The 13,967-nt window shown below is 42.3% G+C and overlaps 1 protein-coding gene across 2 annotated transcripts in view; it reads left to right on the forward strand.

Moving 5' to 3' along the window:
• The window catches only part of LOC124594977 (peroxisome biogenesis factor 1), a 383,457-nt gene that overhangs the window by 111,036 nt on the left and 258,454 nt on the right, over positions 1–13,967 (forward strand). The window lies entirely within an intron of this gene.

A 13,967-nucleotide genomic window follows, 5' to 3' on the forward strand; every position in this document is an offset into this window, starting at 1 on the left:
GCCAAGAAGGTGAAACATGGGACTGAGGAAGACTGGGTGAAGCTCACATTGAAGAGAAGGTGTTGAAACAGTGGAGGGTGAGGACTGAGTATCTTGGCTCTGAGTCCAGATCATGAAGATATGATGAGAGAACCTAGACCAGAAAAGCGGTTTAGATGTTACGTGGCTTGGAAGATTTTTTCTGCATGGCCCATAAATAGGTTGCCATATGAGTTCTCAGTGCCTTTCAGTGGATTTGTTTCTGGGTTTCATCTTGAAGAAGTGGTAGTTATGAGTAAGGATATAGTTGGCTAGACTGCCTTCTGAGAGTACCTTACATTCAACCTGGCCTCCCCTTCTTTTCTCACCTCCATTCTCAAAAATACAAACTTCTTTGTCAGAGGAAAGAACATCAATTCACAATGATAAAAAAATCCAAATCTGAACACTCCTCGACCTCATTGTGTGCTACATGTGTTGCGTGATTTCCTGCACCTTAATGAATTGATTGGTGGCACATTCATACATCTGTCCCATTCTAGTACTACTTCCCAGCTCTCATTTCCTCTCATGCCTTCTCCCCACTGCATTTCTCCTCTCATCCACCCTGCCATTTACAACCCATCACTCCAGTCAAGCTACAGTCCTGGGACAAGGTAGATGATTTAGACTATGGAACCATGTGTTTGTATGTGTGGGTGTGGGTATGAGTGGGTGGGTGGCTGGCTGGCTGGCTGGCTAGCTAGCTAGCTGAGTGCCTGCATGCATGCACACATATGTGCCCTGTGATAGAGCATCAGAAACCCTCTCTCACCCAAGAGGAATGAAGAGTAAGTTTCACTGTATCATATGTGATGAAGATGTTATAAATGAGGCATAAAATGAGGTAGGACAAGGATGAGGATAAATTTTGGTCATATCCTTTTCAAAGAAATCGTCTCAGTATTTGTTGTAATTGATTTAATAAAAACATTTAAAACCTAGTCCTCATGATGAGATGTGGATTTGAATCGTACACATTTTAAATTCAAATCCAGTGTTGTAACCATTCATGTTACTTCATGTTGTTCTAACCAGGAACACTAGAAAACACAGGCTGTAAAAGAGACGCAATTTATTGGGTCACACAGCGACATCAACAAGAATACCATGAACGTAGTTTACCCATCTCGGAGACATTTAACAGCCAGGGGCCCAAGGCCCTTGCCTGCCCTTATAAAGAGGCTGTCCACATCAGATGTTGCTGGTGTAGTGCTGTGTACACGTGGTGGACCTGGTGGAGGTGGTCGGTGAGCAGGCTGGCTCAGGTAGTTGAAGAGTTGAAGCCGTACCGTTTGAATGTCAATGTGCACTAGCTTGCTGTTGTGACCCAACATATGACCACTATGGGCAGTCGGTGACGTAACCATTGCGATGCCATCCACGGTGCTGTGACCAAAGAGGCGTCTCTGGCATCAGTGGGAGTGCTGAGAGGGCAAAAGTGCAAGAAGTCCGTGATACAACTGGACCAGCACCTACATATGAAAGTGAATAGGATTAGGTCATCCCCGCCAACTGCAAAGCCCAGGGTTAGCCGTGGACAGGATCAGCGACGGGGGGACAGAAGCCATCGTGACACTGGAGTTCACAACAATGGCAATGGCATGGGTAGCAGACAGTGGACTGGAGAGGGGAGGCTCTTATGATGGAGACCTGGCTTTCACCTTGGCTGGTGGTGGTGCTTGCTCACTGCAGTGTCAGATGCTGCAGGAAACAAACTTCTGTCTGTGTTGACAACCTCAACCAATGGAGTAGACACAACCTGCGGGGTGGCCAGGGCTGCCAAAGAGCAAGGCATCAGGCTCATGGCCCAAGGAGAAGGCTTGTCCCCATCCTGGGATGTAACTGCTCCAGTGGCATGCCACGATTTCATCTTCGGAGTGACCCATGAAGATGAAGTGACCCTGCTGTCTGTGGACGATGGTCAGAATCTGAATGCTTTGACTCGAACTGGTATACCGGGCACAAAAGTCAGCAAAAGCAGTGTTGCTGGGGGACACCTGCCCAGCAGCAAGAGATTGAGCAGTGTCTGTGGCTGACAACCATGCAGGAGCTAACTGGGACACTTGGCCCCAACTGGCATCATTGTTAAGGACTTAAAAAGAGTAAAAAATTGAAATCCTCACAGCCAATAAATATTCGACATATTAGTGCATCTGTGTCTTATATGTTCGAACAAGGTGTTTTGTCTTGCCAGTCAACTATGGATGGAAGATAGGTGCCATGATGTAATGAAAGGCATTGTGCATGCAGAAGTCCTTGAAATATTTTACCCCAAACTGAGGGCCATTGTCTGAAACCGTGGTGCAAGACAAGCCTTCTGTGGAGAATACCTTTGAAGGGCTTTGACAGTTGTATCTGCTGCCACAGGTACACAACATATGCCATAAGGAAAATGAGATAAAGCAGCAATTGCCAGTAACTGGAAAGTATTGAGAGAGAGAGAGAGAGAGAGGCCAGTGAAAGCAATGTGGGCTGTTTCCTGCCACAGGTACACAACATATGACATAAGGAAATGGAGATAAAGCAGCAATTGCCAGTAACCAGAAAGTATTGAGAGAGAGAGAGAGAGAGAGAGAGAGAGAGAGAGAGAGAGAGACCAGTGAAAGTAATGTGGGCTGTTTCCTGAGGCTGTGTAGGGGCCGGCAGTGGTGAAAATACAGTACGCAAGACCGCCTGCTGACCCGAACACTTGCGGCTGCCTGCAAAAAGGAGTTCCACCTCCTGAATGATGCCCGGCCCTAATACATGGTGGTGCACTGACAGTTTTGTGTGAGAGATAGCCCCAGCGATCCTGATGTAATAAGGAGATGTTCTCCTGCCACAGAGCTGCTAGAACCATGATGCAGACCATAAAGCCTACTGTTGATAGGAGAATAATGCCATCCAAGAGGGAGAGGTGATGGGACAACACAATAATAATTCTGAAGCTTGTCTGATACTGACCCTTCAGATGGTCGGGCTATCCATGTTGCCTCGTGTTTACTACCTGCTGGGGCATTGGATCTGCTGCCACAAAGAGGCAATACAGGAACTAGTGACAGGGAATCCATGCACTGTGTGCCTCGCCTCTGTATGCATTTGAAAACAGAGAACTTCCTCCTGATCAAATAAGGGGTCAAAGAAAATGGGTAGCCAGGACAGACCATCAACATTTGCATGTTGCATTTTAGGACGAAAATGGGTCTCAAGATTGAACAGAGCAAGAACAGAGCCCAAAATTGAAGACAATGAGTGGCTTTATCTGTTAAGGACACTGACTGGCTAAACAGGGAACCAAGGGCTTACAGTTGGTAATTAAATCAAATTTTGCAGCATCTGAAAACATTAAATTTTTTATGGCATAGACCATAGCAATATTATCTTTTTCCACATGAGAATAATGTTGCTGAGCTTAGTTGTGTTATTGATGAAAAGGCAGTAGGCTGTTAGGAATTGTGTGAATGACAATGGGCCAGGACCATCCCGACACCGTACTGAGATGTATCAGTTTCCAGGATCAGATGCTTGCTGAGTTGAAATGTTGCAAGACACGGCACGGAGCAAAGACTATCCTTAAGATCACAAAGGGATGGTCACAGGCTGTAGACCAAAAAAAGGAGCACTTTTCTGAAGCAACATGTGAAAGGGGTGGGTGATAGTAACTGCTCTGGCAAAAAACATGAGAGAGTACACCACTCTGGCAAGGAATGCCTCAAGTTCACATAGATTAGACTGATGGGGCAAAGCTATAATAGTGGCAACATGTTATTCCATGCTCTTCTGGGAAATTTCATGGCCCAGATAAACAGTGGGAGGCCGGAAAAAGTGAGACTTAATGACGTTGTGTTTGAGTTGCAGAGGGAGCCTGTGTGTTAATAGTAACCCTGAAGTCACCATAGAGCTGAAGCTGACTGGATGGATTCTTTACAATCACTAAGGGTGCAGTACATTCACTTGGGGAAATGTCTAATCAGTCCCAATGATTTTAAGCAATCCAGCTCCATCATAACCTGGTCGTGTAAAGCTACAGGCACCGGCGGTGCCAGAGGTTTTGAGGGTGATGTCTACTGTGAAAGTGTTTGCCCAACTTAACCCTGGGGCAAACTGATCTGAAAACTCAGAACAGTTTGTGAGAAGCCGCTTGTTCTGACACCAGATGGACTGCATCCACAGTAGAAAAACCAAAAGTAACAAAGGCATCTGACCTAATCAGATTTCCAGTACTCACATAATTAACCAGTAAGTACATAATGGAACCAACAACTGACTTGTAAATTGTGTCGGTCATGAATTGGCTGAGACTATGAATTTGCGATTTGTTAAGGCTTACCAATTGACACTCAATGTGAGCCAGTTGTGGGGGTCCTAGCCTGGCATACATCTGTGAATTGAGTAGGGACCTATGTTGACTTGTAGGGCTAATGGATTATCTACCACCCAAACTTCAATGAAAAGTCTGTTCTGACCTACAGATAGTGGCAAACATGGCAATACAAGAGTATGAATATATGTATACTGATGTCCACTGATTCCTGCAATTTCTGGACGCAAGTTCATTAGAACTTTCTATTCCATATCCTCTCATCATTCAAGCCTTAGAGCTTGTACAAGGTGGAAAAAATCACCCTGTATATAGCGCACCGTAAAGAAATCTTAACCTGCTTTTGAAGCGGCCTGGCTTGCTCTTACTTCATCTATTTAATTCTAAAAGAGATGTTATAATACTTTGAGATTTCAGTATCAACTTTCTAACACACAGTAGTGGGAAGTGAGATCTGGAAAATTTGATGTACACTTACAACCTTGTCCCAGTGGTGAATTTTCCCACCAGAGTAACTTCTAATTCAAGCATCGTATTTGTAGTCCAAAGGAATCTGGGAAGCATCACCATTAGTAAAATACTGAATGGCCCCTCTCATCATGATGATCAGAGACTTACCGTTCATAATATGATTACTTGCCAGAATAAAACTGAGCCACAGTGGAAGGTAGTCAGGCCCATAAATGATGAAACAGTTAAGGACTGTCATGCCTCCAAAATGTAAATTGGATCACATACACTATAAAACAGATGTCAGTTCCAAATATAATTTGTTTAGCAATGAAATTGCATCATTATTTGAAGTTTCCTTCTCAAAAAAGGTTCACAAGAATCGACCCAAAGAAATCACAAGAAAGTCATGGATCACAAAGGGGATAAGGATATCCTGCAAAACAAATGTGAATTGTAGATAACAGCAAAACATTCAGAAAATTCTGCCCAAATAAATCATTATAAAAAGTACTGTAAAATATTAAGGAAAGTAATTAAACACTCAGAAAGTTCATATTTTAACACCAAAATCAATCACTCCTGTAAAAAAATCAAAACAATGTGGGACATAATCAGGAGTGTGGCAGGTGTCAACAGTGCCAATAAACATCTAGACTTTGTTTTAAATATTGATAATGAACATATAAGCCATCAAGAGATAGTTACCAAAACCTTCAACAACAGCTTCATAAGTGCTGCTGCGCAAATAGGTTGCAATGGCTCTTTAGAAAGTGCCGTGGACATACTAAAGCACCATTTTCCCAATCCACAAAGTGAAATAAATGCATCCTCCATAACCAGAAAGGAGGCAAAGAAAACCATTGCATCATTTAAAAACAAAGGATCATCAGATGTAGAATATATTTCCAGTAAACTACTAAAATGCTGCTCTTATCAACTACACAAAGATTTAGCCCACATATTTAATGCCTCTATGTGTCAGGGTGTCTTCCCAGATGGAATGAAGCTTGCTATAGTGAATCCACTCCATAAAAAGGGAGACCCAATGGATGTCACTAACGATCATTCCATCTCTCTTTTGACCGCTTTTGCAGAAGTTCTTGAAACATTACTGCATTCCAGAATTGTGAGGCACCTTGAAAATTTTAACATATTCAGTGATAGACAGTTTGGTTTCTGAAAAGGTATGTCCACTAATGTACAATATTTTTGTTCACAAAAAACATATTGAAATCCCTTAACAACAACAACAACAATAATAATAATAATAATAATAATAATAATAATAATGAAATGAAACCAGTTGGAAACTTTTGAGATCTCTCTAAGGTGTTCAGCTGTGTGGATCACAAAATACTTATCAAAAAAGGAAGGCACTATGCATCTTAGGGGCAGTGGGAAACTCGCTACAATCTTACCTAAATGATAGGATGCAGATGGTAGTTCTTGATAAGAGCAGGTTAGCAGGGAAGGAGATGGAGTAAAACTGGGGCACTGTACTCCATGGAATCCCTCAGGCATCAGTCCTCGGTCCACTGCTGTTTCTGTTTTACATAAATGAACTACCCTTGTCATATAAAACACTCAAGTTTACTATGTTTGCCACTGATACTAGTGCTGTGATAAACAACAAACAGTCCACTGACATAGAAGCTGAAGTCAACAAATTACTTTTAAAACTCTTAACCTGGTTCAGAGTAAACTCAGTAACAGTAAACCTGAGCAGAACCAGTTGCATCCACCTCAGTTTTGATGACAATGTCCCAAAAGAGACTCCTGTTTTACATGACAATCGGCAAATACAAAGACTATGTAGCATGGAATTCGTAGGTCTCTCATAGACGGTAGGGTCAGCTGGGAACATCATACCCTTTAAACCATAAAACGTTTGTCCTCTGCTACTTTTGCCATTAGCACAATCTCACAAATTAGAGATATCAGTGTCACAAAATATGCTTATTTTGGGTTCTTCCTTTCCGTCATGTGTTATGGAATTACCCTCTGGGGCAATTCATCTTCATCAAAGAAAATCTTCTTGTAACAGAAAAAGGTGGTCTGAATAATGTGTAGAGTACACGCGAGAATCTCCTACCATAATCTGTTCAAGAAGCTTGGTATACTTACTATGACTTTCCAATAGATCTACTTGATAATGAGTTTTGTGGTAGACAATCCTGCCCACTATGAAACCAACCAAATGTTCCATTATCACAACACAAGAAGGAATGATGACCTTCATTGTGAACAAAAAATGTAAATCGGGTGTAGAAAGTGTACACCACTTCAGTGTTAAAATTTTTATTCACTGCCAATTCCATGTCTGTATTTGTAAAGTAGCTACTATGTCTTATGAAAATACATCTGTATATTTTTTAAGTCATTCCACATCCTAGTGTGTCACGCATTAAAGGATCTAAGGAATATGTATATGGATGAATAAAGTAAATAAATAAATAAAATAAATACCTAAAATAGACTGCTTACTCCTGTGCCATACTGAGAACATAAATTTCAGTTTGATAAAATTAGGCACACTGAATTTCAAATGCCTCCAGCTCACAAATAAGTGGATTCTCTACCTGTACAAAATAGCCCTGTGTTATGGAACTATGCCCTGTCCTCAATGCTATGAATGTGACTCAAGTTCATCTGAGAGATGACAAACTGGTGTCCAGGATTGCCCTGTCAGTTTTATGACAAATTGTTTTCTGTCCCCAGCTACTTACTCTCTTATGAACACAATCTTTCTTCTCTAAAGTGAGGCACTAGCTTGCAGGAATATGGTACATTTTGGTACAATGACCACTTCACATGCCCTATTGGCCACCAAATCAGCTATTTATTCCCTGTATTTTTTAACTCTTGGTTCACCATAAAGGGAGAAGGGTATAAATAATGTTCCATTCACTAAGTGTTATGAAATTGTGATTAGCTATCTGGGTTTTTTGACTGTGTATTGGTCAGCTCTCAGGGACTGTCACACTTACTGTCTTTGGCACCATGATGCTGTTATAAAAGCTAAGTTGCCATGCTGTTGTAGAGTCTCATTTACTTAAAAAAAGATAAAAAAGAATACAAATTAAATCCTGTGTAGCTCAACTTTCTCTGTACCTTATACGTCCTGGAATGTACATTTTCTGTCAGTAAGTTGTATAACTAATTTTGTGCTCACCTTTGTTGATTTTTATTTGCCGTTTATATGTGATGCAATCCACTGACTGAATGGCCCTGAAGTTATTTTGTAACTGCAAACTCCATCATGAGTGCTAATTAAAAAGTCATTTTTGCAAAATGTCCACGTTCTCTTGTTAAGAGAAGGCAGTTACAACTCAGAACACTTCAATTACAGGTAGTTTGAAGACTTTTGTGTGGATATTGCTTGTATGTTAAAATCTAGCAATACCCTTTTAAGTCTAGATAACGAATGTCAATTTCATTTATTTATGCATTATCACCTTTACACCACTCGGGAATGTTGAACAGATGAGGTACCCAAAGGGTTGCATAAGTTTTACTTTGTATCACAGACTTTTACTGCAATGATACAGATCTATGTGCAGATACTTTTTCTGATTCTTACAACTATGCTTGATCCAAGAATGTGCCATTGTCATGTACACCATAAATATACAAGCAAGACATCATTATACATCATTTGAACTGCAATTCATGTACAAGCAGCAGTCAAATGAAAATGAGACAGATGGAAAAAAAGTAATCACCATAATTGTCAATACATTTGCCCCACTGTGAGACAAGACAGTCAGTGCGTTCATGGGAAAAGTTTGTGGTTACCTGTGGAACCACGATTGTACCCAGGCATGCACCTCTTCGTCCGAAGCAAATCAGTGGCCACAAATGTCTTTCTTCAGTGCTCCAAATATATGGATATCTCATGGGGACAGATCAGGTCTGTATGGAAGACGTGTGAGAGCTTCCAAGCAGAACTTCTGCATCGACTCAAAACAACCTTGGCAGTATTTTGGCAGGCATTATCGTGTGGCAGAATGATGCTGTTCATCAGCGTTCCTGTGCATTTGGACTTCATGGTGTGCTTCAGTTTTTGCAAAGTGTCCACATACCATTGTGCATTAATTGGGCCACTGTTTTCCAGAAAGTCAGTGAGCAGCAGACCATTGCAATCAAAGAAAAAGGGCATCATGACTTTCCTGGAGCTGGCATGCCTGTTGTTTTGATTGTGATGTAGAAGTTTCACTGAGGAGCCCTTCCCTTGCAATTTCCATATTTTTGGAGCTCTGATGACAGTCATTCGCAGCTGTCAATTTGCTTTTGGCAAAGAGGAGCGCACACAGGTACAATTGTGGTCTGTAGGCAAACACAAACATTTTTCCACGAAGACATGGACCATCTTGGCTAAAGGGGAGAAAAGTATTAACATTTGTGACAGTTAATTTTGAAATAAGAAACTTTTCCTTATTTTCTCCCATCTTTCTCATTTTCAATTGACTGTCCCTTATATGATCACAAATATAGTACTTCATAAATATAGCCTTTGTTCTGTATCTCCAATGTTTTGCTACTGTTATGCTACTTCTTCTTAAGTGAATGTATTCTCCCCAGTTATGCAATGAATGTGATGTGAACTAACCAACTGAAATATTATCAAGTGTTTCTAGCCCACTAGATTCTTTATAAAAATTTGTATTTTATTATTTTATGACTAAAAGAGCTGGAAATTATTCAGCCCATTATAGTTTATGGCAGTGTACTTGTTTTAGATTATACACTCCTGGAAATGGAAAAAAGAACACATTGACACCGGTGTGTCAGACCCACCATACTTGCTCCGGACACTGCGAAAGGGCTGTACAAGCAATGATCACACGCACGGCACAGCGGACACACCAGGAACCGCGGTGTTGGCCGTCGAATGGCGCTAGCTGCGCAGCATTTGTGCACCGCCACCGTCAGTGTCAGCCAGTTTGCCGTGGCATACGGAGCTCCATCGCAGTCTTTAACACTGGTAGCATGCCGCGACAGCGTGGACGTGAACCGTATGTGCAGTTGACGGACTTTGAGCGAGGGCGTATAGTGGGCATGCGGGAGGCCGGGTGGACGTACCGCCGAATTGCTCAACACGTGGGGCGTGAGGTCTCCACAGTACATCGATGTTGTCGCCAGTGGTCGGCGGAACGTGCACGTGCCCGTCGACCTGGGACCGGACCGCAGCGACGCACGGATGCGCGCCAAGACCGTAGGATCCTACGCAGTGCCGTAGGGGACCGCACCGCCACTTCCCACCAAATTAGGGACACTGTTGCTCCTGGTGTATCGGCGAAGACCATTCGCAACCGTCTCCATGAAGCTGGGCTACGGTCCCGCACACCGTTAGGCCGTCTTCCGCTCACGCCCCAACATCGTGCAGCCCGCCTCCAGTGGCGTCGCGACAGGCGTGAATGGAGGGACGAATGGAGACGTGTCGTCTTCAGCGATGAGAGTCGCTTCTGCCTTAGTGCCAATGATGGTCGTACGCGTGTTTGGCGCCGTGCAGGTGAGCGCCACAATCAGGACTGCATACAACCGAGGCACACAGGGCCAACACCCGGCATCATGGTGTGGGGAGCGATCTCCTACACTGGCCGTACACCACTGGTGATCGTCGAGGGGACACTGAATAGTGCACGGTACATCCAAACCATCATCGAACCCATCGTTCTACCATTCCTAGACCGGCAAGGGAACTTGCTGTTCCAACAGGACAATGCACGCCCGCATGTATCCCGTGCCACCCAACGTGTTCTAGAAGGTGTAAGTCAACTACCCTGGCCAGCAAGATCTCCGGATCTGTCCCCCATTGAGCATGTTTGGGACTGGATGAAGCGTCGTCTCACGCGGTCTGCACGTCCAGCACGAACGCTGGTCCAACTGAGGCGCCAGGTGGAAATGACATGGCAAGCCGTTCCACAGGACTACATCCAGCATCTCTACGATCGTCTCCATGGGAGAATAGCAGCCTGCATTGCTGCGAAAGGTGGATATACACTGTACTAGTGCCGACATTGTGCATGCTCTGTTGCCTTGGTCTATGTGCCTGTGGTTCTGTCAGTGTGATCATGTGATATATCTGACCCCAGGAATGTGTCAATAAAGTTTCCCCTTCCTGGGACAATGAATTCACGGTGTTCTTATTTCAATTTCCAGGAGTGTATACTTTGGGATGTTTCCCACTGAATTTGAAGAATGTTCAAAGGGGAAGAAATTTCATGTAACAATTTTGATACTGTGGTGCCAAATTTGTGATCACTGACATGTTTATTTGGAGTACAGTTCTCCTCTCTGGATCATCTTTCTTCTTCCCTTGGACTTTATCTCCTGTGCAGTCTGGCCTGTGCAGATGAGAAAAATATTGCATGTATAGGTTCAACAAGGTACCAAATATCTGAGGAATTTGTTTAAAGACATGCATGTGTTCTTTCAACTTATACAGCTCTGGAAACTCCCATGTACAATTGTCTGCAATTTAGCTTGGCATTTACATAAAATGTTAACGAAATTATCAACAGCTCAGTGTCCACTCTCTAACAGGCTTTAGCACAGACTCTCCAGTAGAAACTCACTCTATTTTTTTATGACATAAGCCATTGTCTAGTCACGCTATTCTATGGAGTGCAGCATGTCTCAGACGCAGGGGTGCAGCTGCACACAATAACTGCCACATCAGCAGGTGCTCAAACTGCAGACTGCCCCATTCTTGCCCCCACCCCCTTCTTGCAGAAACACTGCTTCCATCACACTTGTTAACATGCACAAACAGTACAAATTCTCCACATAATATGCATATTCAAAACTCCATAAAAGTAATAATAAAAATTAACTATATTTTTGGCGAACACCATTCGTTGGTACTATTAACATGTGCAACACATCACTTCACAGAAATGGTATGTTACACGTCAACTGGTATGTTGATACAGTAAATTACTTATTTATTTATTTGATTCATTTCATGGAGTATTACACAGTGTGCTGCAGAAAGTGGACAAATATTACATTGGGTACATTATGAGTCACAATACATTGAAACAAGTTTATATAAGATTTGCTTCACTGATCAGTACATGTTTCATACTCTACCATAACCAGCATGTTTACTATTTTAGGCATTCTTTTACAGAGTAAAAACAGTGACACAGCAACTAAGATTTGGAATATGTTCTTGCTGTATAACCACTGATCATGTAGATATTGAGTGGTAGGTAGGAACTTCTCACTACCTTCCCACCATCACCCTATTTCTATACTTACAGCACTATCCACGCCTTAGAATAGGTGGCCGATGACCAGCTTCCTGATGTTATAACTACAAATTAGCTACTCTCTCTCCCCCAAATAACCTACCTGCTTCCCTCTCCTCTCACAAGACTGCAGACCTTGTCATGATTGGTTGGACTGCATGCCTCAAAGATGCGGAAAGACAAACACTCATATTGTAAGTACAGCCATCTCATAGCCTTGCTATGTTGGTACTGTGAATCACTGAAAGCAAGGGTAATTGTAGGTCATTATTTCTCAAGGACATGCAGCTGTACTGTGTAGTTTAATGCTGGATGGCATTTTAATGGGACAAATATTTTAAAGTAAAATAGTCCGTCAGGTGAGGACTGCACAGGAGAATGTTGTCATCAGGAAAAACAAATCTTGAATCCTGTGAGTCAGCACTTAGAATGTTAGATACCTCAATCAAGTAGCTAGGTTAGAGATTTTATCTTTAAGTGGATAGGCTGAAGTTAGGTATAGTGGGAAGTAGGGAAGTGGGGTGGTAGGAAGAACACTACTTCTGGTCGCGTGAGTATAGGGTTATCAACACAACATCAAATAGAAGCAGTGCAGGGGTGCATCTGTCATGAGTTGAAAAATAGGTACACAGGTGAGCTATTAAGGACAGCAAATACATACATAAATACTTTTGAGTCACCATATGTTGCATGGTGGAGATTATATTATACCAAAGCAAGTCATTCCCTTTCCTTCTCCACTTACAAATGGCTGCTTCTGTGGAAGCCCTAATTTTTCTTTTCTTGTCTTTGGATTCCTTATGTGAGATGTACATTGGTGGCAGTAGAGTCTTCTGAAGTCAGTCTCAAATGCTGGTTCTCTGTACTATCTCAATAGCATTTTACATAAAGAAAATTGTCTTCCCTCCAGGAATGCCCATAGTACGCAGGTTTTGATCAGATACCAGTAACATTTCTGGCACATACCTCTGAATAGCTTTGATGTCTTCCTTTTATTTGACATGGTGGAATCCCAAACACTCAAGCCGTGTACCACTAATACTATATCCAAATATTACAGGATTGTAGCTCCTACTCATCTGCATTAACCCACATTTTATGTGGATAGAATGTCTGTTTGGTGCAATGAATGGCAACTTCCTCTGAACAAGTCATCCTGTATCCTCCGACAGCCACTGTATGATGACAGTTTCCCATAGACTACAGCGTCATCAGCTAACAATCACAGACTGCTGCATACTCTACCTGTGAGAATGCTTGCCATCCAGGACAATATACAAAGTTCTGTTACCTAGAAGCCCTCAAGCCACTCAAATATCTGAGAACTTATTCTGCATGCTCAGACCTTCGTTAACAGCCTGCTGTTGGGCATTGTGTCAAATACTTTCCAGACTTCATCCACAATTTGCTGGAGTTTTTGCAAGAAAAGAACAAGCTGAGTATTATACTAGTGATGGCTTCTAAATCCATGCTGAATTGTGAACAGAAGCTTTTCTGTCTCAAGACGTATATTATATTCCAAGTTAGAATATGCTCAAGAATTCAGTAGCAAACTGATGGTAAGGATTTAAGTCTCTAATTTTGGGGGGTCCTTTCTTTTACTCTACTTATATATGGGAGTTCCTTGCATTTTTTCAAGTTGCTTGAGACTTTGTGTTGGGCGAGAGTCGTGGTAAGTGCAAACTAAAGGGGTAACAGCAGGTATTAGGTGAAGGAGACTAGGTCTTTGACTGATGCAATGTAGTTAAATTTGATTATGGGACTGTAGGGATTGGTGGTGGTAGGAGGTTTGTTTGCTGAAGCTTACTGTGCTTTTGATAAGTAGTGGTATTCCAAGACAGGAATAGTCAAAACAGTATTTCGGATAGCATTTTGAGATGATACTTAAAAAGCTACATCACTTACTGGATGGTTAAGTCTTCAGTCTGGGAGATAAA

The sequence above is a fragment of the Schistocerca americana genome, chromosome 2 (genome assembly GCF_021461395.2).
Source record: "Schistocerca americana isolate TAMUIC-IGC-003095 chromosome 2, iqSchAmer2.1, whole genome shotgun sequence".
In the NCBI taxonomy this organism is placed as follows: domain Eukaryota; kingdom Metazoa; phylum Arthropoda; class Insecta; order Orthoptera; family Acrididae; genus Schistocerca; species Schistocerca americana.